Raw genomic sequence first — 27,100 nt, 5'->3', positions numbered from 1 at the left:
AGGGACTCTTTCAGCGGTGGGGAGACCTTGGTTAGTTCTGTTTGCCTCTATAAAGAAAGCGCAATGTAAGCAGTTTTGCACGCCGGCGTTTCCAAGTCGGCTCTCGCTTGGCGATGCTTTTCGTCACGATTGGACCTCCTTTACTCCTTTCCACCCATGCAACTCCTACCCGGAGTGCTCAAAAAGATCAGGAGCGACTGAGCATAAGTTATTCTTCTGGCTCTGGACTGGGCACGGAGAGTCTGGTATCCTGAGCTTCTGGTAATGAGCATTGGTCCTCCGATCAGGCTGCCTCTTCAGGAAGATCTCCTGTTGCAGCATCAGGGGAGGGTTCTCCACTCAAACCTGTCCACTCTCCACCTCCTTGCGTGGAGATTGAGCAGCGACAGCTGACCGCTTTTGTCCTTCCTCCTGAAGTCTGTGAGGTTATTCTGGCAGCCAGGCGTCCCTCCACGAGGTCGGTATACTGGCGATGGTCCACATTTTTTAGCTTTTGTACATAACGGTTTATTGACCCTCTATCTAATCTTTATTTTGTGGAAATCAAAAATAATTGCTGTTAGCATGAGCTGAAGCCATCTTGGTTGTGGCATCCATTTTGTTAGCCATGTGATTCTTCCGTCTTCACTGTTGCTTGCCTTTCTATTCTGCTTGAGTCATCAGCTTTAGTTAACTTCTATTCTAAGCTCAAGCAATGTATGAGCTCAGAAAGGCCTGTAGCTGCTAGAATGCACTTGTTTGAAAATGTAAGTCCATCATGTCTTGCTGACTAAGTGATTTCCCATTTGCCCATGTTTGTTAGTAGTTATTCTTGTGTAGGCCTGTACCTTCTATTTGTAACTACATGCTTAGCAGTGCAGAAAACTCAGTATAAAAGGCCTATGGTCTGTGTATTCAAGCCACTACCTCCTGGAACACTTGAGGGTGTTGTATGGACGTGGTATCACTCATGAGTGAATAAACTTGTTCTTTGAATTCCAGCTTCAGTGCCAATCTCTTTGTTGGTTTAAGGACCCATGGACAGATATGGGTGAACCCCTGCACCTGTGGGCCCCTAAAATGGCTCATTTCCACAATCTGATATCCTCCTGTTCACACTTTCCTTGGCTCAGCGGGCTTTGCTCTGGGCACCTTGAAGGGCTATCTTTCAGCCCTTTCCTTTTTTCATTGGCTGCCTGACCAGCTTTGTAGGAAAGTAGTATCTGTTTTCATGGTCACTCCCCCTTTTTCCTGATGTCATTATGTTTTTCTGACTAGTCTGACAGGGATCCTGCTTATCAAGACCCTAGTCTCTGCGCTTCTTCTCTAAATTGGACATGGTGAGTACCTAGGTACCCTCCACATTGGCTACTGGTGTAGCCTTGTAAGTCCCTAGCATAAGGTACTAAGGTACCCAGGGCATAGGTACACCAGGGGTCTTCCATGGGCTGCAGCATGTATTATGCCACACCTGAGAGACCACTCAATTTGTAACTCCAGGCCTGCCATTGCAGCCTGGGTTAGCTGGTGCTAGCACCACTTACGACAGATATAGGTTTGCCTCTATCTGAGGTCACACACTTAAAAACTATAAGTCATCCCTCAGACAGGCCTTTCAATCCTGAAGGCAGGGTGCTGGGTCCTAATTGTGTGGGTGCCCCTGAATGAGCAGGGCACCCCTACAACCTTCAGAGTCCATTCTCCCTCGTTGTAAATGCATCAGCCCTTATGACATATAGAGTGGCCGTGTGTCATTATGCAATGACAATCTCTAAACTGGCTGTAACAAACCCGGTCATGTTTGGTTTCAAACATTTTGGAATGTTAGAATAGAAAAATATGCTTTAGCATTGTTTTACGTAAGTTAGCGTTCGCGGCACCATTTTGTGTAAGGGCGCCATTTTGTATTGTGATCAAAATTAATCCTTATGCCATTTACAAGAAACGGCCTTCTTTAGGTTATGTTGTTTCAGAGCTGAGTTTGGCTACAATAATGAATGCACTGTTCTTATTAGCGCATACCTTTCCTTTAGACGTGGGCCCTCTCCCACTTGTCTAGTGGTGGGTACAGGCAGAGTGACCTTGAATAGTAGATAATGTGTGCCTGGCCTCAGAATCGAAACATACTCCTTTGTAATTTACTGTCCAGCTGCATCTCCTTGGAAAATTCCCTGGTGGGCGTGCTTCCATTGGTTTCTAAGTGTACATAATGTATTGTTTGCTTGCTGATGCCAGTCCCTCTGCAGCACTCCTAGCGACTGGGCAGACAGGGCTCCACTCTGAGTGTAATGTGAGTAAACTGTCATTGGTTTGTATTCTGTACTGTCTGGCCGACTCTTCATTTGGTATGAAAGGCTGCGAGGAGGTTGTGTGTGACCCAAGTGACCCTTATCGGGCCACTTCCTTCAGGAATCATGCCCTCACAGGTATGATTCCATGCACTGTAAAGCTCCTCCGGGAGGCCCTCAGTGCTCCCGGTACCAGTCTCCCAGAACCAGAAAGCAAGCTAGGGCTGCTGCTGACCATAGACACAGCTCGAGCAGGGGAAGACAGAACAATAGATATTTTTTCATAGGGACGTGCGACCACCTCTCAGACAGGGTTTATTGTATTGGGGCATGGTGGGGGCACTTGCCAGCTCCACAGACTGCTTGAAGGTACATTTGGTGCCCCCTTTGCATACTCTAGTTCAAACCAGTCCAGGGACCTGTTGGCTCATGCTCTGGCAGACAAAGTACAAGGGAGTATCCTCCCCACTGTCCAGCCCCTCCTCTGGGAGGGACCCCTTAATCGTCCCAACCCTTTCCAAAGGGTACATAAGGGCTTACCTGTGGGTGGGTCCCTAGATTTATTGGGAGACAAGATTCTGATCACTTACCACTTCAACTTTGACCGTCTGGGCACTCTGAACCTCGCTGGACTTCGGGTTGGGAACCAAGACTGCAACTGGGAAGACTCCTGCTGCTCATGGTCTCGTCGTCCTGCGAGTCTGCTTCAATTTCTGTGCCTGTGCTCTATACATGTTATTCACAAGGCCTGTGGACATCCAAGACACCTGAAGGAATCTCCCTTGGCGTGAAGGAGTCACTCCCCTGCATCTGCAGGCACCGCAACACAGCTGACCGGTCTGCTGATCCTGGGTTCCCACGGACTCCAAAAGGCTCAGCAACGAAGGTGGTGGTTCTGCAACTCCCTTGAGGCCTGCAGTGTCTTCATACCGAGTTTGAGGCCAGTATCCCTCGTAGGAACCGCTGGAACAGAACCCCTGTGCACTGCGTCGACTTGCCGTTGCCAATGCTTGTTGACTGTCTTCCAGAGATCTTCGGGCTCCAAGAAGCTCCAACCTCAAGCAACTCCTACAGCCAAGATCTTCGCCCTCACCGCCTCCTCTACACCGTGGGCCTTCTTCATTGGGGAGTTGCTTGAGGTCCTCTTGCGACTCCTGTGCCTTCGACCTGTGGGTCTTCTTGAGGGTCTTCTTTGACTTCAGTGGGCTCCCCTTTTTGCTTGGGCCTGCTCTGACTTACCTGTTCATGGTGAGTCACTTGGACCTTGCTGGTCCCGGCACTGCACCGTTTTCATCGACTATGTTGTTTGCTGCTGCCAAGGCTTGTTGGTTACCCTGCCAGACACTGACCCCTTGGCTCTCAACATCCGACGTGGGACAGCCCGTGAATGGCTACTGGTCTTCCACAGCGTCGCCTGGTCCACAGAGCTGCAACTACAAGGGCACCGTCAACCTCTCTGACATCAGTGGGCATTTGTCTTCCGTGCCACCTGGTCACTCCTGAGTGACAGACTGTCTCCTCTGCTTGCCGGTACCTCTCATCTTATTTATTTATTTATTTAAGAGTTTAGCGCTAGCCAGACCCGAAGGTATCAGAGCACTTTACAACATATATCTTGATGCAATCAGTTATACAATATTACAATAAACAGCATTGACTTGTGTCGAATCTTTTTCAGGCGGTCTTGAGAGCGAGTCAAAAAGCCGGCGATGTAGAGCCTTCTTATTGAAGTGTCTGTTGTGCACTGTGCAGGATTTCTTTGGTGGTGTAGCTTTGACACATTGTGAGGCATCTCTCCATTTAGAGGAGGACGGTTGAGGAGAAGGTCTTTGAGCTGTCTTTTAAAGTTTAGGAAGGAGGGATTAGTCCTGATGTGGACTGGTATGGAATTCCAAATTTTGGGCGCATTTCCCGAGAAGGAGCGGAACTGGGTTTTTTGTTTGCGAGTTTTCGGTGGAATGAGAAAAAGAGTGCTGGTGCTCCTGAGGTTCCTTGTTTGTCCAGCCTTTTTGAGTTTGGAAGCCAGGTAGGCCGGTTTACCGGTGTGAAGAGCTTTGTGTGTGAGATAGACAGTTCTGAAGTTGGCACACAATTCGATTGGGAGCCATTTTAGCTCTCTTAGAGAGGGAGAAATGTGGTCGTATTTCTTTACTCCAGTGATCATCCTGGCAGCTGCATTTAGAGTTGTTCGGAGGGAAGTTAAGTGAGATTTTGCCGTGCACGTGAGTGTTGCGTTCCCATAGTCCAATCTGGACAGAACCAAGGATTGTGTGACCAATTTAAGGTCATTGGGGGGGATGATGGTTTTATTTTGTAGAGTAATTTTAGGTTCGAAAATGCACTCTTTGCTGAGTTCTTGATGTGGTTGTCCATGTTCAGGCTTGGGTCAAAAGTGATTATCAGGGATTTTACAGAGTCTGCCAGAGTAAGATTGCAATTAAGAGCGTCAATGGATTTTAGCCATTCTGTGATTAGATGGGTCTGTTCCTTGTTGGATATGAAGAGGATTTTCGTTTTGTCTTGGTTGAGCTTTAGGTGGTTGTGGGATAGCCAGTGTTGGACTACTTGCAGAGTGTTATTTAGTTTCTGAATGTCTCCAATTGAGGAAGTTTCTAGGTAGATCTGGGTATCGTCTGCATAGAAGTGGAAGGGGATGTTGGCTTTTTTGTGTATGGAGGTGAGGGGCTCCATGTAGATGTTAAACAGTGATGGGGAGAGTACTGATCCTTGTGGGACTCCCCTGGTTATGGGGAGTAGATAAGATGTGAAGTTGTTAATTTTTATTCTTTGTGAGCCGTTTTGAAGGAAGGAGGTAAACCATTTTAAGACCATCTCATCTGAACCAATTCTCTCTCGGAGTGCATTTATGAGCAGATTGTGATCAACTATATCAAAGGCCGCCGATAGGTCAAGGAGTATGAGTAGGCAGCCACGGTCTGCATCAAGTGAATTGTAGACATCATCTATGACATTCAGGATCGCTGGCTCTGTGCTGCAACCTTTTCTGAAGCCTGATTGATGCGTATCTAGAAGGTTGTTGCTGTCAATGTGTTGGTTGAGTTGGAGGAGAACACATCTTTCCAGGATTTTGGATAGGAGAGGGAGATTAGAGACCGGTCTGAAGTTGTTGGGGTTGTTTGGGTCCGCGCCTGTGTTTTTTTAATAATGTCATGACTTGTCCCATTTATAGACAGTGTGGCATGATTCCAGTGCTCAAGGAGCTATTTATAATCTTGGCCCAAAAGGGGGCTAGGGTGAGGTTGAGCTTTATAGCCAGTTGGGCGGGAATAGGGTCAGCTATGTGTCAAGAAGGTTTGGACCTGATGATAATTTCCGTGATGACTGTTTCGGAGATGGGGTTGAATGACTTCCAGCTGCACGGAGGTTACCGAGGGGGGTTGTTTCCCTTGTTGCTAGGAGGCAGGTTATCGTTGGATGACAAGAGGTGGTCATCGAGGGAGCGTTCAATCTTGGTGATTTTGTCGTGAAAGAATTTGGCAAAGGTGTCGCATAGTTCTTTGGAAGCCTGCATGTTTGATGCGGGAGGTTTCGCTGTTTGATGATGTTAAAGAGTTCTTTGGGACGATTTTTGGCATTGTTTAGAGCACTATGGAAGAGGTAGACTTTTCAATCTTGATATGCATTTTATATTTCCCGCGTTCTGAATTGAGTTTGTTAAGGTGGGTTGAGGACAGGTTGTTACGCCAGAGTCTTTCTGCAGCTTTGAGATGTCTGCTTTAAGAGTTCGTCTGTATTGAACCTGGCTCTCGATGGGTTGTTCCAGACTCTTTTTTGGTTCAGGGGGCTACTTAGTCTAGTATGGTTTTCATTGTTGTATTGTAGTGTGTAGTGAGCTCAGTTGTAGAGAAGTCATGCGTGTTGAGGGGAAGTAGTGTTTTAACCCTTTCTTCCAGGTCATCAAGGGGAATCTGTTTTAGATTTCTCGCCCGCCCAATGAAGGGCATTCTGTGGATGGGGAAGGCAGTGAGACAGATGGTTGATGTGAAATAGGATGGTGTGGTGGTCTGGCCAGTCGACAGGAAGGATGTGGTCGATAGTGACTGTATTTTCCTGAGCTATAATGGCGTCTAGGATTGAGCCTCTATTATGCATTTGTTCTGTGCAGTGTTGAATAAGGTTATTGTTGAGAAGAAGTTTGTTTAGGGATTGGATCAGGGTATTATTTTCATCATTCCAATGTAGGTTGAGATCCCCTAGTATTATGTTGTTGGAGTCTAAGAGTGAGCAGTGTTTTATCAGGTCGGGAAGGTGCTCTCCGAAAGAGGGAGTGTTGCCTGGCAGATGGTAGAGGAGATGGCAGTGTATTGTTTTGTTTTTCTTCGTCTTAATGGTGGAGGAAAGATATTCATATGTATTGTAGGAGAAGGAGTCTATTTCGGTTATGGAGATGTTGCTCTTGTGGATGATTGCAGTACCCACGCCACAATGGTTCTTTCTGTCTTTTTTTATCATTGAGAACCCGGGGGGCACAAGTATGTAAAAGATTGGCAAGTTTCTGTGATCAACGCAATATCTATGTGGTGAGTTAAAATGGTTTCCGCCAGTTCTGTTGCGTGTTTGGTCGCAGATCTGCAGTTTATAAGCATGCAGTGGGTCGTTGTCTGGTTGTCAGGTTTCTTCAGGGGAGGGGCCATGGGTATGTTCGTGAGGAGGACTGGTGGTCTCTCCGTTCTTGGTGTGATGTGGTCTCTCCCAAATCCTGTGATTACCTGCATCTTGGGTTAGTGATGCTGGTTGTAAAGGAGTCGTAAGAGTTGGTAAGATCGGTCGCTTCTTTCATGGACATTGCGGCACTTGTTCTTTTGGGTCTCTGAGGCTGTTTAGTGAGGGGGGTTGAATTCCATTTGTGTGGCTGTGGCTTGTGAGGGCTTTGGTGTTGTTTGTTGGAATCAGAAGGAGGGGAGTGTAAGTGTTGGATAGACTCCAGATGTGTGGTGATGTTCGATAATATTTTGCTTAGGCCCTGTACTATAATCACTAGTTGGCTTTCCACCAGAGAGAGTCTTTGAGACATATTCAGTGAGGAGGGGGTAGGAGAGTTTATGTTCAAGATGTCTTGTGCGGGACAGTCTAGGGATGGAGAGATTCTGTCAGTGAGAGTGTGGGTTATGGTGTCGTTAGTACCTATGTTACTCCTGTGGTTGGCCGAGGAAATGTGGTGGGAGTACTCTTGTGTTTTACGCAATGGTTTGTTGAGTACTGTTGGGTGTTGAAAGTTGGGATACTTTGGTTGTGTGTTGGCTCCCCTGGTTGTGTGTGAATTTATAGGCAAGGGAAGGGAGGGGCAGAGGTCGGAGGGAGGATGGGGAGTTTTCGCAGAGACATATCTCAGAGATGCTTTGGATGAGAAGTGTTTGGTGTGCGATTGAGAAGTTGTGTAAGAAGAAGAAAGGGTGGGGTCGGAGGGGGTGAGATTAACATTGGTGGGGTGAGTCTGGTGATTGTTATGTGACTTGGTGTGAGTCTGAAGATTGTTATATGAATTTGTGTGAGGGGAGGGTAGGTTAGAAGAAAGGTGGATAGGGGATAAGGGGGTATGTGATTGTTTAAAATGTAAGTGAGTGATGGCGTTCCGTAGAGTGTGGAATAGGGAGTCAAATGAGTCTAGGTTGGCGTTGTTGGCTTGAATCAAGACTATACCGTTGCTGTAGATGGTAGCAGAGGCATTGCTGCTGTGCGAAGGGTGATTCGCGCTAGAGATCGTCAGTTTGCAGCTGAGAGGGGTGGTAGTTGTTTTGTATATGTGGAAGTGGGATCTGAGTATGGTGTTCCATTTCGCAGGACGTTAGGTGTGGAGGATGAGATCCATTTTCTGTTGGCCGTTGGAGGAGCAGTGGTATATATTGGCGATGAGAGTTTCCGGGAGTTGTCTAATCAACCTATGTTTGAAGTTTCTTTTTGCTTTGTGTGAGAGATTAGGAGGGAAGATGATGGCGAAAGAGTTAGGACCATGGGTTTTCAAACATTTCGTAGAGGGGCGGAGGGAGGTTGATGATGCATGAGACATCCTGCCTCTGTGGGTGTCTTGATGTTGTTTAAGCGCAATTGAGCGAGTTTCCGCTAAGGGTTCTTTGCTAAGGGGTCTCCCCAGGGGTCTTCCTAAGTGGTTAAGAATTAGAGCCCCACTCAGAGACTGATCAGAGTTGGCTGGTGGTCAAAGGTCTCATGAGCTGTGGGTCGGGATACTTTCTGTGCATTTGGATTGTCTGTAGGTGAGATCCCCGTTTTGTTTTTTATTTTGTACCTTTATGCTGGAAGTGTCTCAGGGGATGGGGCCAGACTTATTTTTCTACTCCGTAAGTGTTAGAGGAGGTGTACTGTAGGTGTACTGAGGTTGAGCTTGACTAGCCCCAGCCTTCTCCAAAAGAGTTAACGATAGAGCCGAAAAGGTGAGAAGCAACAAACGAGGCCCTCTTTCTGAGTGATAGGGCGACGGCAGCAGCTGCCTACAGGAGGCATTGTCCCCACCGATCATAGTGAGCCTTGCTGCAAGGGTGGGGTTAGACACAAACACTTACCTGGTCCTGGGCCGAGCGCCAGGCGGGAGCATCTCTCCTCTTCACCCGGCCACAAGACAGTGTGAAGCAGGCCTAAGGTCGTGGGATACTCTGCCTTTCCAGTATTCAGCTCACTTGATGGGGGTTAAGTTAAGAAAGCAGTGTGTATTCAAACCGTTCCTTCAACAGCCCTCTGCATTCAGAAGATCCCTGCAGCTGCAATGATATTTTGAGCTGGACGCCATCTTAAAGTCAGGCAATGTCCTGGCCTGTCCTCCCAGTGAGCATCCCGGCCTCGATAAGCCCCCAGGACAGCGCACCCTCGCAAGGGAGATCCGCTGAAATGCCCCTACTGCTCAATTTGGAAGAGCCTCCGTGTCCCGGAGTCTCCCGCGGCGGCAGCTGAGACCAGCTCCACCTTCGCTACGGCGCCATCATCCCCGTCTTTCGTTGAACGGCCAGAAAGAGACTCACCCTGCGGCTGCTATGACAGGGCTCGGAATCTGCTTCAGCCTGGACTCGGGAAGCTCCGATCCCTCCCGAGTCAGAGGCAGACCCCGGGGAGCACCGTCCACTCAGCAGATCTGCCGGTAAGTTTCAAGGACTAATTCTCTCCTTTGCGGGGTGTCGACCAAAATTGCGTAGCAGAAGAAGTTCTTAATGCGGGGGTGTCGTGCAGAGGGGTGGATGGAGGGGCTAAACAGGGATTTTCACGACCGAGTTATCCTTGGCCCCTGAGCTTTGGAGAGTTCGAGCATGGCGGCCATTTTCTTCTTCTGTATATGAATCCACCTTTGCGTTCCACCGGACTCCTTCGTCTTCACCTCTAGCGGCATCTTTCCTGAAGTCCTCCATTGTGGTCTACGGCGGTTTCCGATGTCACTTCACACCTATGCACCCAGCTTCCCTGGTGTAGGTATCCTGGTTCCTGGGGTATCCACGGGTGGGGTGAGTCTCCAACCTTCCATCTACTGGGTTTCTTCAAGGTCTATTGGGAAGGGTCCTTCTTCTTTAAAATTGCAACTGCGACTTACCTATTAACTAACATTGAGGACGCGGTCGTGTTCCCACTCTGCACAAGATCTCCGTGGGGTTCCTAGATACCTAGAATTATTCCTTGGGTCCTCTTCGTCTTCTGGGTCCCTCCGTGACTTGAGTTGTAGTTTGCATTCCTCTATTTTCGTAAATGGTTTGGTCTCCCCCTGGAGACCACTGTGTATTTGTACTACTTATGTGCTCTATTTCCTAAGTATTGTGTGTTTTGTGTTTATATCTCCGGCTAGGAGATAATACATTGTGTTAGTTGGTGTTCGTTATAAAATTCCCATTTTTATAACTACACTGTGTGATTCTTTTTCCCTTAACCTATAACATAGGATTAAGTACTGGTAAAACAAGTTGCTTTACACTCCTTTTGGACTAAGCCTGATTGACAGATACTCCTGAGGCGGAAAGCCGGGAGCACGAATCTTGTGTAATTGATTTTAAAATTTGAGTGTCACCTTATTTCTTGTACTTTTAATTCACTCACCTTCTGCTCCTTTAAACTGCTGCTTGCAGACCTCATTCGCCCAGACCACCCGTGCAGCGGATTTAGCGTTACCACGGCTGTTGGTACCGGGACACTCTTGGCGCCATTTCTGGAGCTTGCCGCGGCCACGGCCCTTTTCGAGGCCACGCCCTTAAAAGGCGCTGAAAACGAACGCCTAGGCAGATTGACAGATACTCCTGAGGCGGAAAGCCGGGAGCACGAATCTTGTGTAATTGATTTTAAAATTTGAGTGTCACCTTATTTCTTGTACTTTTAATTCACTCACCTTCTGCTCCTTTAAACTGCTGCTTGCAGACCTCATTCGCCCAGACCACCCGTGCAGCGGATTTAGCGTTGCCACGGCTGTTGGTACCGGGACACTCTTGGCGCCATTTCCGGCGCTTGCCGCGGCCACGCCCCTTTTCGAGGCCACGCCCCCCCCCCGGCCCCCTCTTACAGATCCATAAATCATGTGTAGATTTCGGACGCGCAGCGGACGAGCGCAGCGGGCGTGTCGATTGCGTGCCGAAGGCGCGCCTAAGGCAAGCCCTTCTGCGCCCGTCGGCGGCCGAACGGGGCTAGGGGCATGTCACTCTGCTCAAACCATCACTTACTCTTCCTCACAACTCCACAGTCTTCATGGCCCCTGGCCTCTCCCCACTTCCACTTGCTCTCTCATATCTTCACATGACCTGTCCCCCTTTCCTTCATCTTCCAACCCTCTCGCTCCCCCCACTCCTTCTCACTCTCTCAGAGAAGACGCCAGCCCAGTCTCAGTTAGGACTCTTTTTGCCTATTATCTCAACACCCGGTCAGCAGTGGCCCACTCACACGAACTGTCGGTACTGCTAGACCTCCACGCACCTGATCTCCTCTTCCTAACAGAGACTTGGTTCAGTGAGGACTCTCTCCCTACCTTACTGGCCACTCTTCCCGCTCCATACTATGCTCTTCGAGCAGATCGTTCCAATGGTAGGAATGGGGGCGGCGTAGCGGTCATCGTCCGGACCGACCTCCCCTTCCAACGTCTACCCCTGCCAGATATTGCTACAACAGAGTACCTCGCCATTCGCACTACTTCTACCACTCCCCCTCTTACTTGTGTTCTCACTTACCGCCCCCCTCAATCACCCTTATCTTTTCTGCCTGACTTTCAGGAGGTACTTTCCACACTGACAGTCAATAACTCTTCCATCTTATTACTGGGAGATTTTAACTTTTGGCCTTCAGATCCAGTGGAATGTCCGTCCTCTAGAGAATTCTCAGATACACTCCAAGCCCTCAATTTCGTATCACATGTTCATTCTCCTACTCACGTCAAAGGACACATCCTAGATCAGATTTGGTCCTTGAATTGTCCGGTAGACTCTCTGTCCATCTTGCCATGCACCTGGTCCGACCACCACCTGATTTCGTTTACCCTTCCCATCAATCCCACTATCAGGCCCCCGCTTCCAAAGAATGTTTGGGTCCGCTCATGGAGCCGAGTGGACCCGGAGAATCTATCTGCATTATTAGCCTCCTCCTACCCTACCTTACAAGGCCTTTCCACTCATTCCCAGGCCGTTGCCATTGAACACTGGCTCTCCTCTAGCTGTGATTCCATCGCCCCGCTGAAGCGGGTGACCTCTAAATGGGAGAAAGATGCCAACTTGTGGTTTAACGAGAATCTTAAAACCACCAAACTTGCAGTACGCCGTGCCGAGCGTGCCTGGAGGAGGAACTATTCTCCCTCACTCAGAGCTGAGTTTACCACTCTCCTAGCTCAATATAAGAAGGCCATCTTGGTTGCAAAAACGGCTTATTTTTCATCTAAGATTCTTGCAGCTGAGAATCAACCGAGGGAAATCTTCTCGATTGTCCACAATTTGGCATTTTCCGACAGGACATCTCTCAAGCCTTCCCCGTCCTAGGACCTTTGTCACTCTTTAAATAATTTCTTTATCGAAAAGATTGCTACTATTAAAGCCAACATCCCCTCACCCCCCCCCCGACTTTTGTTGACCCTCAGTGTCCTCCACCTAATGGACAACTTGATGCCTTTCCTCCCCTGACTAAAGATTCTTTGACCTCAATAATTCCTCTTGTTAAATCCGGATCCCCATTGGACACTTGCCCTGCGCATATCCTTCGCCACATTTATACAACCTGTCCAGACCCCCCCCTTCCTTAACAGTTCCCTTTCCCAGGGGGTTGTTGCCACTCCACTGAAAGCCGCTGTTATTGTCCCCATTTAAAAAAAACCTGGCGCAGACCCTTCGATCCCCGCCAACTACCGCCCTATCTCTCTCCTACCATATCTGGCTAAGGTGCTCGAACGCCATGTCACCATGTCCCTGAGCACCTTTGTGGAGGAGTATGGGATTTTGGCTCCCTGCCAGGCTGGCTTCCGCCCCGCACACTCTACGGAGTCCGTAGTTCTCTCGGTCCTAGACAACCTCATGGAGGGAATGGATACCAACCAGGCCTAGGCCTTGGTTCTCCTCGATCTCTCAGCCGCCTTTGACACGGTTGACCATACCATCTTACTCTCCCGTGTCGGGGCGGCGGGGATCGGGGGTACCGCTCTGGTATGGCTATCCTCCTTCCTGAGGGACCGCACCCAGGCTGTTCGCCTGGGTGTCTTTTCTGCGGACTTCCGGAAAGTTCAGTGCGGAGTTCCCCAAGGCTCCTCCCTTTCACCCCTCTTGTTTAACCTTTATATTGCCCCCCTTATTTTTTCACTACAGCAAATGGATGTCAGCATATACAATTATGCGGACGACCTTCAACTTGTTTTCAATCTGTCTTTTTCCCCTGCCTCCATCTCAAACTTCCAGTCTATTATGATTTTTATCCAGGACTGGATGAACTGCAACCACCTGAAACTTAACCCAGATAAGACCAAGCTGGTGTTGACAGGTGGTTGCACCAGTCCCTGGTCTTCACTTTTTTGGCCCCCCTCCCTAGGTTCATCCCCGGTCCCCTCTACCTCAGTTAAAACTCTAGGTATCAAACTCAACTCTCAACTCACTCTTCACTCCCAGGTTAGTTCTGTGGTGTCCTCCTCCTTCCTGTCACTACGCACCATCCGCAAGGTATCCCGCTTTTTTACCTTCGATGCCTTGAAAATGATCATTTTGGCGATGGTCATTTCCCGCCTGGATTATGGCAACGCCCTATATGCGGGTATTCCTGCATATAGTCTACGGCGTTTGCAGCTGATCCAGAACCAGGCGGCACGGCTGGTGTTCAATCTTCCGAAATCCCACCACGTAACTCCCCTTCTCAAATCCCTACACTGGCTTCCTGTCCGTGAACGCGTCCAGTTTAAGCTTGCCTCTATCACCTTTCAAGCACGACTGGGCGCAGCTCCGGCCTTTATAACATCTGAGATTGTTCCTTATGTGCCTACCAGGGAACTGCGCTCCTCCACGCAATCCCTGCTGTCAGCCCCCGTTTTCGGAGAAAGAAATGGGGAGGATCAAAGTTTGCAACCCATGCCCCACTCCTGTGGAATTCCCTTCCTTTTGAGCTCAGATCTCTAACTCTGTACCCTCAATTTCGGAAGAAAATTAAAGCCCACTTATTTTCCAAATGTTTTAACTAGACCACTTATTGTTCTCTCCTTTCTATTCTGCTTTCCTTACTCCTACTCTGAGAATCTGTCTGTTGCAGCGCCATGAAACCGCCGGTGAAAGTGCGCTATACAAATATTTTAAACTCAAACTCAAGGCTGCTCTCAACAGCTACCACTAAGAGAGCTTTCTAAGGTTGTCTAAGACCCCTAAAATCAACATAAGGGTTAGCTGGATTAGTGCAGGGTGCTACACTTACATAATTGAGCACCATATACTAAGCCAGCCTCTCGCAAACCTTCTCTTTTCAAATCTCCTCTGGTGCAGATTCTTGAAGGGTTTAACTCACTTGTTTCCCCCTTCATTCTTTATTATGCCATAGTGGAACCTTAATTTGGTTCTCACTTTTCTGATGTGTGCACCATTTGAGCGGCTGCACAACTGCCCTATATGGCTGCTCACCATCAAAACAGCCTTTGTAGTGGCAATAATCTCTGTCAGGATGGTGAGCGAACTGCAGGCAATCACAGCCTCCTTACCTGACAGTCTTTCCGGACAAAGTGGTGTCCCGCACAAGGGCGTCTTTTCTACCTAAGGTGGTAACACCCTTTCATATGGGACAGGCGGTTACTCTACCCACTTTCTATGCAACTCTGCACCCTTCCAAGGAAGAGGAGCATCTCCATCATCTGGACCCAAAAAGAGTGTTTTCATTCTACCGCGATTGAACCAAAGACTTCCAGGGGGATAACCAACTCTTTAAAGGGTACATGGGTGCAAAGAAAGAGCGTGCTGTCCTAAAGAGGGCTATATCCCGCTGGGTTATCCTACGTATTAAGATCTGTTATGCCTTAGCAAAGAAGGATTATCCTGAAGGGCTTAGAGCCAGGGCAAAAGTGGCTACCATGGCGCTCCTGTGTGGTTGTCTCATTTCAGATATCTGCCAAGTGGCCACGTGGGCATCGCTACACACGTTTGCCAGACACTACTGCCTGGGTGCCCAGGTTCAGAGAGAAGGCCTGTTTAGTCACTCTGTCTCGCAGCACTTCCTGGTCTAAACCTTTCCGCAGTCCCTCCTACAAGGATGCCTTTGCTTAGGTATCTGTTCAAAGATAAGGAATCTGCGGTTAGATGTCTCTATCAGATGGACAAGTTACTTACCTTCAGTAACGCCTTATCTAATAGAGACATGATCTAGCCGCAGATTCTTTACCAACCCACCCATCCTCCCCGCACTGCGGATTGGTTCTAGTGTCGAGAGCTTGTTCCTCTAGGGCTCTAGTTGCCTTTTTTAACACCACCGCAGTCATTCACTTCATGGCCCCGTGCTTCTGGCGTGGAAAGTAGTGAAAAGTACTGACGTCAGCGCGCCGGAGTATCGGTTATATTGACTATGCGGACATCACGGCGATGATGACCAAGACGCCTGTGATGTCACGTGAATTCGACTGATGCCACCTACCGGTACGCAGGAGTACTGCTATCAAAAATTGTCTGGATCCATCCTGATGCCTGGAAGTTCAATGGTAAGGACACTGCGGCTAGATCATGTCTTTACCAGATAAGACATTACTTATGTAAGTTGTCCTTTAGCTCTAGCGGAGTGCACACATAAACCCTCAAGGGGTTGCTTCTTAGCCAGTGCGTAGCAGATTTTGATACAGAAAATGAGCCTTCGTGATATGGCTCACTTCTGTATTGCCCATCCTTTCTTCACTTCAACATACCCCACGAAGAGCTGGTTGTCTACCTGGAACTCTAGTGCGCGGTCAAGGTAGAAAGACAACACTCTTTTGGGGTCCAGGCAGTGAAGTTGCTCATATTTCTTGGAGGGATGTGGTGGAGTGGAAAAAGTAGGCAGAGTGATGGATTGGTCAACGTGAAAGGGAGTGGCCACTTTCGGAAGAAAGGAAGCTCTCGTACAAAGCACCAGTTTGTCTGGAAAAACATTCAAGTAGGGAGGCTTGGATGATGACGCCTGAAGCTTACGGACCATCCAAGCAGATGTTATAGCCACAAGAAAGGCCTTTTTGATGGTAAGGAGTCTGTTTGAACAATTGTGCAAAGGTTCAAAGGGGGCACATAAGAAAGGTAAGGACAAGATTGAGGTCCCACTGGGGCATAATGAAAGGGGAAAAAGGAAACAAATGTTTAAAAAAAAACAGATTTTATTGATCCTTTTTCAAAGATAGTATAACATTTCAACAGTTTACCAAATCTTGTTCATTATGTGCTCGTTTGTCATATCAACAGGTAGCTACATATCTAAGTATACCAGAGTCACAAAAAATATTGGCTCTATAACCCCAACTATCTCCCACCCCCCCCCCCCCCCCTACTGCGAGTTGCCAACTGAAAAGCTTGTGTCTTGGGTGCAGTGATGCCTTCGTAGTAAACAGGTTGGGTGTGCCCAATCGTAGGTTGTCGTAGTATGGGGGAAGCATATCAGTCTGTATTATCTATCTGACCAGGGAGGTACCTAGGCAATGTTGGTTCAGGTGTCATACATGCATCTGGGGGTGTACTCTATGGGTCCGCCTCCTCCTCCTGGGCCTCTATCTCTGGGTGCTCTCGGTCATGTACAAGGGTCTCCCAGGCTCTTGCCAGCTCGGTTTCGTAAGCCTCTTTTAGCCTCGCTCAGTATTCGCCCCTCACATCCTGCTTATTTCAGGAGTTCCTTTCTCCAGGTGGTCAGATTGGGGCCTCTTGTGGTTCTCCAGTTCCGAGTTATCTCATGTTTTGCTAAAACATATGCTAGGGCTTGGAATCTACTAGTAGCTTTTGTTTTGGCTGTAAGAGGGAACCATCCTAAAAGACAGCATGCCGGAGAGCAGGGGACTTCTCTATCGACTACTTCACTCATAGTTTGCACTACTCCCTCCCAATATCCTCCAGCTGGGTGCAAGTCCAGAACATGTGCATAAAAAGTGCCCTTACTGCGCCGCAGCGCGGACAAGCTGCCCCTTCTGTTTGGAAATATTTGTGAATACACTCAGGCATCAGATAGACTCTGTGAAGGACTTAGAAATGTATCAGTTTGAATCGTGCATTTTTGGAGATCTTGGGTATTCTAGGTAGTATGTTGTCCCAGTCCTTCATTGGGATTGGTGTGCCCAAGTCCTCTTCCCATTGGAGGTGGAGTGCCTCCAGTGGGTGCAGTCTGTCCGCGTGAAGCGCTCTATGCAGGCAGGATACTGCTTAGGTGGTTCCTGCCGACAGGGCAATATAATAACAGCTCTGTTGTGGTGGGGGATCTGTAAATCCTGTCCCCCAATGTTTTCGGATTGCTGCTGTGGTGGTGCTGTGCTACAAAAGTGTCCCCGGGGCAGACCAAACTCTGTTCGAAACTCTTCAAATGGTTGCAGTTTATTGTCGTTGTACAGGTTGCCCAGTTTTGTCACCCCGGCATCTATCCATATCTCTAAGTCTCGCCAGCTGCCTCCATGAGGGAGAGCCTTCAGCATATCTAACGGGATGTCAGGTGAATACCGTGCACCAGCGTTTTGCCTGTACCCTGTGCTTCTGGGGATCGTTTCGGGATGGACTGTGCACCCTGAGAAAAACTCTTAGTAGGTCCTCCAGCGTTGGAGTAGTCAGCTCTGGGGTCTCTGCTCATTTGCACCCCAGAGAGAAACCTCGCACCAGCCTTTGTAGTTGGGATGCTATGTAGTAGGACTCAAAGTCCGGGGCAGCCATCACACCCACTGTTATTAGATCTGCGTGGGGTTTTGAGTATACAGGAAAATTGACGCTCAAGCTGGTTCGCGGAAGAGTATTTAGAGCTAAGAATAGTTGTGGTGCAGCCAGGTTAGTCAAAAACCCGAATAACCCCTGAAAAATATGTGGGTACGTACCCACATTGAAAATGAAACCAAGTCCTGGGCAAACGTATAGAGTAGTACTTTAGGTATTAAATACACGGTAATGGAGCTGTGTGTGAAACAAAGAGGTTATTGTACAGGTCGACACCGGTAGGTTCTTTTTGTTATTGAAAATGATTTAATCAATGTCTTTGAACTGTATCACATAAGAGTACCAGCCGACACGTGTTTCGTCACCTCATCTCACCCACTCACACGTTCACTACACGGACTTAATAATGTCTTTTGTATGATTGTAATATGTGGAGGAGCAATATGTTTATTTATTTTTCTCTTTATTTCTCTCAGTCACCCAACTGCGTTTACACCTATCCCATGTGCTTTGCAGTGAAGTCACTTATTTGTGCCCCTTTCTTCCTCACGATTCTTATAGGGTTTCCACATTAGAGAGGTGTTTTCCAAGCTCATCACCTCACTCATGCCATTCTTACATGTAGTATGTAATCTTATATCGCTTTTACTGGACTAAATAACTTTTGTATGTCTTTCCCAGCCCTGAAGAGTCACGGGTTATCACCCGCGGGATCTGGAGGTTGGCTATTAATGTTTGTGCTTCTTGTAGGTCTCGGGCAGCGGGGCTTGCATACAGGGCTGAGTAGTAACCTGCAAATATTTTGTTGATCTTTTCTGGCACACATGTTCTGGGACCCCCCCGTCCTCTAGTTTTGGCTATTAGGAGCTCACCCTGAAGCTCAGAATTTCCTGGCTGTCTTGTTTCTATGTCTCGTAGGCGGTCTTTGGCATTTTCTGTTCCTTCTGAGAGGGTCCATCTAATTCCTTTGGATTCAGCGATACAATATGCTTGTATCACAGTTGTTAATTAAAGCTGTCCTATTCAACCTGGGGGCTGGATGCTTAGCTAGCATTGTCAGCGAAATAGTAAGTGATTTTTGTCCAGATTGTCTCGTGGAAGCGATTTAGGCTTACGTTTCCACACAGGTATGGAAGGTTTTGGGTGTGTCCATCGCAGTCGTAGTAACTGGGTTATGATCCGATATTGTGCGGGATAAGTATTCAATCCCATCAATCCGGCCATGTGCGTCCGGGGTGTAAAGAAACAAATCCAACCAGATGTGCAATTCATGGAGGCCTGAGAAATAGGAGTAGTCTCGGCCTAGGTGGTGCTGGCACCTCCAGGATTCAATTAGGACCCATTGTTGCCAGTCTAAGAACGTTTTAGCCATACAGGCTGTCTGAGAGTTTGGTAAGGCAGGGTGGGATCGATCTAGTTCGACGTGGAAGACACAGTTGAAATCGCCTCCTATTAGTGTTGTTGTTATTAACCATGGAGCCAAGCCTCGGGACATCTGCACAAAGAAGGCACCCTGATCTTTGTTAGGAGCATATATACTCACCAGAGCTATCTTTCTACCATCTAATCAGCCTTTTACCGCCACGTATCTACCCTCGGTATCAATCATGACCTCTGTGAGTTGGAATGGAACCCCAGCTCTGATTCATATAAGTGTTCCTCTGGCATATGCTGAGTATGTGGTGAGACACGCCTGACCCCTCCACTGCCTTTTCAGTGCTTGGCCTTCTTTGGCAGTGAGGTGTGTCTCCTGTAGAAGCGCCATGTGTGCTCCCCTTCTATGTAGGTAATATAGCATGTTGTACCTTTTTGCCATGGTATGCATACCTCTGACATTCCATGTTAGACACTTATATCCTAGGTCATTAGCCATGTGCATCCATGGTGTGGGGTAGAATTACCCTTCATGGTGCAGTTTTGATCTCGCTCACCCTTCTTAATGCATCCCCATCTAGCTTGTGTGTACTGTTTGTGCGACTCGTTAAATCCCAACTTTTATGGCAAAAGCCAACTGCCCCAACTCCCCCTCCGCAGGACCAGCAGCAACATGCTACCCACCCAAACCATGTTAGAGTTCAGTAACATTCGTAAAAGAGCGTCCATAGTGATCCGTGGTGTGAGGGGGGTGCCTCGTCTCTTCTAAGGGCGGCAAGGCTCCGATCCAGCATATTTGTTAATTAGCATTAGGCACTCTGTAGTGTGCTTATTCAGGGAGCATCTCTGGTTCTCCGGGAAGCAGGTTAGTAGCCTCTAGAGCTGTAGATCGAGCTAGTACACTGGTAGGAAGTTGTACGATGTCAATGATCTCATCTGCAGTGGGTGGTGTGATCTTGATTTCTGAGTCTAAATTAAGTAACTCTTGCTCTGGCGTCTCCCGCTCTGAGTGACCTCTGCTTATTTGGGACACTACCTCCATTGCTCTTGGACGACCGAGTCGAGCCTTTTGTTGGTGCTGCTCTCGCCTTGGATTTCTGCGAGGTTGCCCCTGTTTTCCATTGTTCGTGCTAGGTTGTGGCTCACCTTAGATTTCCAACCAATCCCATGACTCTTGCAGGGTCTGAAAGAACCGCACTCCATCTGGGATCACTACTTGGGAAAAGCATGGAGTACTGGAGATCCATCTGTCGTAATTTCTTTTTGACTTGTTGGTAAGATGCCCTCTGCCACTGGACTACCTCAGAGAATTCCGAAAAGATACGCACATTCGCATTGTTGACTTTCAGCTCCCCTTTTTTATGCTCTAGTGCTCGAATGGAGTCCCGGTCTCTGAAGTGTAGGAGTCGCACAATCATTGGTCGTGGGGGAGCTCCCAGCAGCGGGGGCCTGACCGGGACACGATGCGCTCTCTCGACAGCCAAGAAAGCAGGGAGGCCTTCATGGGCCACGCTGGGATGCATCCATTGCTCTAGATATTGCATAGCATTTGCTCCTTTAATTTTGTCTGGGAGGCCTATAACCCGAATATTGTTGCGGCGGGAGCGATTTTTGGCATCTTCTACCCTTGGCTCCAGCGTCCGCACTTCGGATTCTGTGGTTTGCAGCTGTTTTTTCTTCACTGCCAGAGTTGGGGAAATGACCGCTAGTGTGCGTTCGTTGCTGGCCACTTTCTCCGCCAATTTTCCATGGTGAAGAAGGAAACAAATATTGTAAACCTTACAAGAATCTATTTCCAATAGGGGATTTGAAGAGGGGTGGCTGGTAACGCAAACGCAAAAAAGCAGAGCGCTAGCCCTTTAGAGTGCCGCTGTGCAAGAGAAAGGATGAAAAGGATGAAAAGGAGAATTTGAGAAAGGGGGCAGAAAGGGGATCAATGTGGCTTTCTAAACACCATGCCACAAATTTTCCGCACTGACAGGCATATACCAACTTAGTGAAGAGATGCGTGGATGCCAAGATGACATTACGGACTTTGGAGGAAAATAGAAAGCGATCAACTGCTGTTGCTCAATCTCCACACAAGAAGGTGAAGAATTAACAGGGTTGGGTGGAGGACCCTCCCTTGCTTTTGCGAAAGAGGATCCTCCGAATGGGTAGCCTAATCGCAGGATCGATGGCCATGCTCAACAGCTTGGAATACCAAACTTTCTGTGCCCAGTCTGGAGCCACAAGGATGACTTGGCCCCAGTCTTTCCAGATCTTTTGCTGAGAACTCTGGGCAGGATTGGTATGGGCGGAAAAGAGTATGAGGCCTGAGCTCCACTCAAAATGAAAAGCATCTCTGAGTGAGAGCCACCCTGGAAACTCCAGGGTGCAAATGTGCTGACATTGCACGTTCTCTGCCATGGCGAACAGATTTAACCAAGACTCTTCCAACTGCTGAAAGAGACCTTGCACCAACGGATGGAGATGCCATTAGTGATCCGATAGGCATCTTCGGCTCAGTTTGTCCGCTCTGGCATTCAGAGAGCCTGCCAGATGTTGAACCACCAGGGAAATGCTCTGGTGTTCCAGCCATATCGAGACGCAGGGACTCTTGACAAAAGGTGCACAACCCCACCAAGCCCCCTGCGTTGCAGTACCAAATAGCTGTTGTGTTGTCTATGAACACCTGCAATAGCCTTCCCTTGATGGAGGGTAGAAAGGCTTTCAATGGCAATCAGATCGCTCAAAACTCCAACAAGTGGATATGGACTGTGCCAAGAACGGCTCAGATGAAAGGGAGTGTCTGAGAGGAAGTTAGGTGTAACTTTGGCATGTTGATAGTGAACCCCAGCGAGTGCAGGAGGTCAGTCGTAGTCTGAAGGAGGGAGATGACAGCCTGGGGTGAGCCCGTTTTTAACAGTGAGTCATTGGGATCGGGGGAGACTGGTACTCCTGACCTCCGCAGATGAGCTGCAACCACCTCCATCACCTTGGTGAACACCCGAGGGGCACTGGTAAGGCTAAAGGGAAGGACTGTGAACTGAAAGTGCTAGTGGCCTACCATGAACCGCAGGTAACATCTGTGGGCGGTCAGGACGGGAATTTTTAAATATGCATCCTGCAGGTCCAACTCTACCATCCAAAGTCCTGGGTGCAGGGCAGACAGGATCTTAGCTAGAGTGAGCATTTTGAACTTCTCTTTCTTGAGATACAAATGGAGAGAGCGAAGGTTGAGGATAGGACAAAGGCCTCCGTCATTCATGGGCCCCAGACAGTAGGGTAAATTTCAACCGCAACCTACTTCTGGAGTCAGCACTCTCTCTATGGCTCTCTTGGCCCAGAAAGCTGTCACTTTCTGGCAGAGAAGAAATAAGTGCTTTGTTAGCCAGGCGCAAGTTGACGGCATGGGGGGGGGGGTAGTCACAAAAGGGGAGGGAGTAGCCCCTTTGGACGATCAGGAAAACCCACCTGTACGATGTTCTGGACTGTCAGTGGGACAGGTGCTGGCGAATCCTGCTGCCCACTGGGTGCCCATGACGGTAAGAGGGCAGATTAGGAAGGTTTGGCAGTTACGGCTGTTGAGGGGTGGTGGACTGGCCCGACCACTGGCTACTCATTCCACGAGGACTGTGGATACTGCACCCTTTGCCACGCAGAGGCTGGGAAGCATGTGCACTGCAGTGGCTGTGCGGGTACAGACACGGCTGGAAGCCCCTTCCATGGCCATGAAAGGAGTCAAAGTCAGGTTGGTGGTGACATGGGGCCATGCAAAGGCCCAAGGACCTGGCTGTAGCCCTGCTGTCCTTAAAGAGTTCTAGCGCAGAATCTGCCTTTTCTCCGAAGAGACGGGGGCCATTAAGTGGCGTGCCCATAAGACATCCCCAGAAAAAACAGAATGCCTCAACCAGGCGTGGTGCCATCGGGCTACCAAAAATAAAACCGCTCTGCCCAGTGAGTTGGTGGTGTCTAGTTCACATCTAATGGTGAACGTAGCTGCATCTCTCCCGTCAGGAACAACCTGGGAGAGAACGGCCCATGCCTCCTCCGGAACCGCTGGCAGCACCTGCACAACCGCATCCCATAGAGCTTGGAAAGAGCGGGCCAAAAGGCATGCAGTGTTCACTGACCGCAAGCGCCAGGCTGGTGGAAGAAAAATGTTTCTTGCTGAAGTTATCCAGCCTCTTGGTTTCCCGATCTGGTGGTGTGGTTGGGAATGCCCCAGGATTTACGTGTGAAGTGGAGGCTTGAAGCACCAAGTTCTCTGGAGTGGGGTGTTGGGTGAGGAAGCAAGCGGTGGGCAATCGTCCTGTTCACAGGAGCCCCTATGCTGGACTTGACCAAGTCTCAAGCAGGACATCAGTAAGTGCCTGATTGAAAGGGTTCTGATGGGGACACTCCGGCTGAAGCCCTTCTGTCAAGGTATTCATCTTGACCACCACTGAGGGCAAGCTGAGTTTGAGGACCTTGCCCGTTCTCGTCACCAACATGGTGAAAGACGCTCACTCCTCCATTCCCAGAGTACGGGGTAGAAAGTATGCCAGTATGTGGAGTAGTGTTCATTCCAGTCCACTGCCGTCACCCAGATCTTCTCACTAGTCCAAAGCGTCATAAGGCTGGTATTCTTCATGGTCCAGCGCCCCCTCCCATTCCTTCCTGAGCCCTAGCCCCTAAGAATAGGGCTCAGGCTGTGGTCTGGAAGGCATGGCTCTCGTTGGTGCTGAAGTCGGCATCGGGCAATGCCTCTCCGCTCTGCGTCGGAGTCAGGGATGTAAATGGGGATCACTCCCTCAAAGCCTTCTGGTGCCTGGTGCAGCACTCGAAAAAGGCCTTCAAGTCATGGTCGTACTTGAGGCACCAGAGGCAGACAAGGTGCAGGTTTGTCACATACATCAAGCAGTGACAGGTGATGCATTGCTTGAAGCTGGCCTTCTTGGATGACATTCCTGTCACACCAGGAGGATAAAACCTCAAATACTTCGACAAAACGTGAAAAAAAGTTAGTAAAAAATACTAAGGGCTAGCTCTTCTTGGATCTACACACACTAGCACAGAAAGAAAAGAACACATTTAGGGTAGCACCTATATAGGTACCGTGCACGTCACTTCCAGCGTGGACGCCACGTGGAGCCGAAGGATCCCATCTATCGGCGCGCAGGGGTGCTGCAGAAGAAAATTTTCCAGATTCAGTCTGACACCTGGAGATAATTCTAAGGTAAGGAATCTGCGGCTAGAAGTCTCTATCAGATTTACCAAGTAATAATAACCTCTACCTTTGCGACTCCTCTGAGAGCATTCATGTACAAACATGCAATCACAAAACTATTTCTTTAGTGGCAGCAAAAAAGTCATCAGTATCCGACACATTTTTTTGATGCACTATTAATACGTTTTTTGGCTTCTGTAATTATATCTTTACCAATATTTACGATCTTATGTGGGATTTTAAGAGTAGAGACGAGATAGTACGTAGAGTTTAGACCATTACCCAATTCTTTAATAGTCGAGAAGATTTCTAAGATAGCGGCCAAATTCGCGTCCGTTTGGGTATGAACGACTTTAAGCTCTATCTATCCCGGAAGTGGTATGTTTACTTCCGAGTGCGTAATGATTAAAGACTCCATATTTAAGCCTTCCGTCCTCTGTGAGTCTTGTTCCATCGACTCTGGAGGAGTGACAGTGCATATCACAATAGGCGGCAATAAGGTAGGTACTGGTCGCTGGACGCTATGTCAAAGATGTCGCGGTGTAGTTTGGACACTTTTTACGAGCTTTGGTTGACGTTTTTTACTTATTTTACAGTACTCCATTGAAATAGATCTCAGGTTTGGGACGTTTTTATTCTCTGAAACCCGATGAAGAAACGGGCTGTGTACCTCTGGATATAAACGTGCGGAGGTAAACAAATAATTGACTGCATAGACACCCGATGTTTGGCTTCATTATCAATCTCATTGTGTTATATTAGATACACTATGTAGCGGCTCTGACTGACTGCTTGGCGGTCCTCTTCTGAGGCTTAGAGAATGGTGATTGTGGGGAAAGCTACTAATGGGTATATAACCTTATCAGACTACAAACGCACAGTGGGAGTGAACAACTAAATATTTACCTAACAAGGTGCTGCTAGAACCCCACGTTTCGAGTTAAACCGTTCACTATCTGATTATAGTCTCTGTTCAAATTAATGATGACATAATGCCTCATTTTGGACAATTGTACCAAGGAGGGTCATAAAACGTATTTTTCTTTCATAAGATTACCAAAAGGAACCGAGGAATGAGCACTAATAAAATTCCTAATTTTCTATCAATAGGTCTTTTGACTTTTCATTATCAGAATACGAATGAGGGCTGTATTCGGATAAATAGACTAGTGTCCTGAGGTTTTTTAACCCGGAGTTGACATAATCAAGGTATTAAAGATAAATAGCTTTCATACATTACTAACTTGCAATACTTTGAATTTTGATTTTAATTTATTGTCGTGTTACTATTACAGCGCACATGTTCTATCTAAATAGAACTTTGTCTAAAATTATATGAAGATATTTTATGGACCAGATATACGGATAAAACCACGGCAGGATACATAAGGATATATGTTTCCAAATAAGAAATGTGAGTTATAAAAAAATAATACTGACAATCAATGCTTAACAAATAGGAGAGTATGTGAATTGCGTTTCTTTGGCTATCTGATAATATGAGGAAAACTCCTACCAACTGTTAAACATAAGCGGTAGTGTAGATGTCATAGCCTTAAATGAGACTGTAACATGAGGAGTACCCAAAAAATACTTGGACTATCTCATAGTTTATAAATATGTTCTGTGTGCACTTTATAAAGATATTCCACTATAGTGCTAAGTGGTTTCTAATAGCGTATAGAACCCATAGACAATGTATAATTCCAAGAGTGCGTGATATGTATGAATGCTAGTCTCACTTCTTAAGGTGTGGTATGAGTTGTTGGACAGTCAAATAAGGAGATAATGAATTTATTTTGGTTGCCACTAAAATTATTGTATATGGTTTTTTTTCAGATTATTGATTTTAATTGTTACTGATATTGGGACCTTTTATAACATTTCCTGAAGAAGGTGTTGGCTGTGAATCAGTGCCCACCGAAACGCGTCGATGCCCTTAAAAAAGGAAACCACACGAAACCTATGTTTGTTTTTGTGACATATATAACGGAAGTGATATCCAGTAGGGTCACAATTGATGAATCTTTGATTTGGTGGTTTTCTTTGTTTCAATAGGACTTATATGTTCTTTCTCTTTCTGTTCCCAATTTTATATTTTGTGTTGTTTATCTCATTGCATTTGTAAATGTGTTTTTTTTTAAAAGTGGCATTTGTTTATGAACATCTGATAATTATTTTTGTATTGTATCATATGTCATTGCCTCATAATTAGCTACATGACAATGTGTACTGTTTGATATTTGCGATTATCGATGAATTTTTAATAAATTTGAATCATTTATAATTCGTTGTCTCCCTTTTGACCATATTCCTGTTGTCCATTCTCATCCGACGAATGTAAGTGGCTTGTTGAGTGAAGTGCACTGTTGCCAAGGAGTCTATTCTTTTGTGACTAAGGTCCTTTCTGGTACTCCTCTGAGAGCCTCCAGGAACTGCCTTTTAAAATACATCTTGAGCTACATTTGGGGAGTAAACAGTAGCAAGGCTAATTGGGTTGCCATACAAAAGTGCCAATCAACATCAGGTAAAGGCCTTCCCTGTCAATTTTTGTGTTTTGTTTTTAATGACTAATGGCAGTTTTCTTTTGACAATGATCTTTAATTGTACTTTGTTCTGGCGAAAAAGTAATTGATCACTGGATAGGACCTGTGTCGCATTCGAGATTGATTTTCCTTTAGCAAATGTATCCCCTGAAGACAGATTATGTTGAATTTGGAATGCCATGTGTACTTCCTGTTTGGCTCAGTGTTTCCTGCACTATTTAACCCTTTAGTGTCAAGAGATATTTTAGAAAAGTAGGATCTGTTTTCATGGATACCCCCCGCTTTTTGCTTGGTCTCAGTATGTTTTGGACCAGTCTGACTGGGATACTGTTAATCAGGACCTCAGTCACTGTGCTTTATCCCTATATTAACCATGGTAAGTACTTCTGTACATCCACAATTGGCTACTCGTGTACCCATGTA

At 47.5% G+C, this 27,100-nt stretch overlaps 1 long non-coding RNA gene across 1 annotated transcript; it reads left to right on the top strand.

Annotated features, from left to right (window-relative positions):
• Positions 1-24,518: 24,518 nt before the first annotated feature.
• LOC146809970 (uncharacterized) lies at positions 24,519-26,411 on the top strand. Its single transcript, XR_014965605.1, has 5 exons — positions 24,519-24,631; positions 24,728-24,823; positions 25,242-25,340; positions 25,427-25,545; positions 25,971-26,411. It is a non-coding gene; the product is annotated as an uncharacterized LOC146809970 (long non-coding RNA).
• Positions 26,412-27,100: the final 689 nt, after the last annotated feature.

Source organism: Triturus cristatus, chromosome 7 (genome assembly GCF_964204655.1).
Source record: "Triturus cristatus chromosome 7, aTriCri1.1, whole genome shotgun sequence".
NCBI classification, from domain to species: domain Eukaryota; kingdom Metazoa; phylum Chordata; class Amphibia; order Caudata; family Salamandridae; genus Triturus; species Triturus cristatus.
This window is presented reverse-complemented; position numbering and strand designations above follow the sequence as displayed.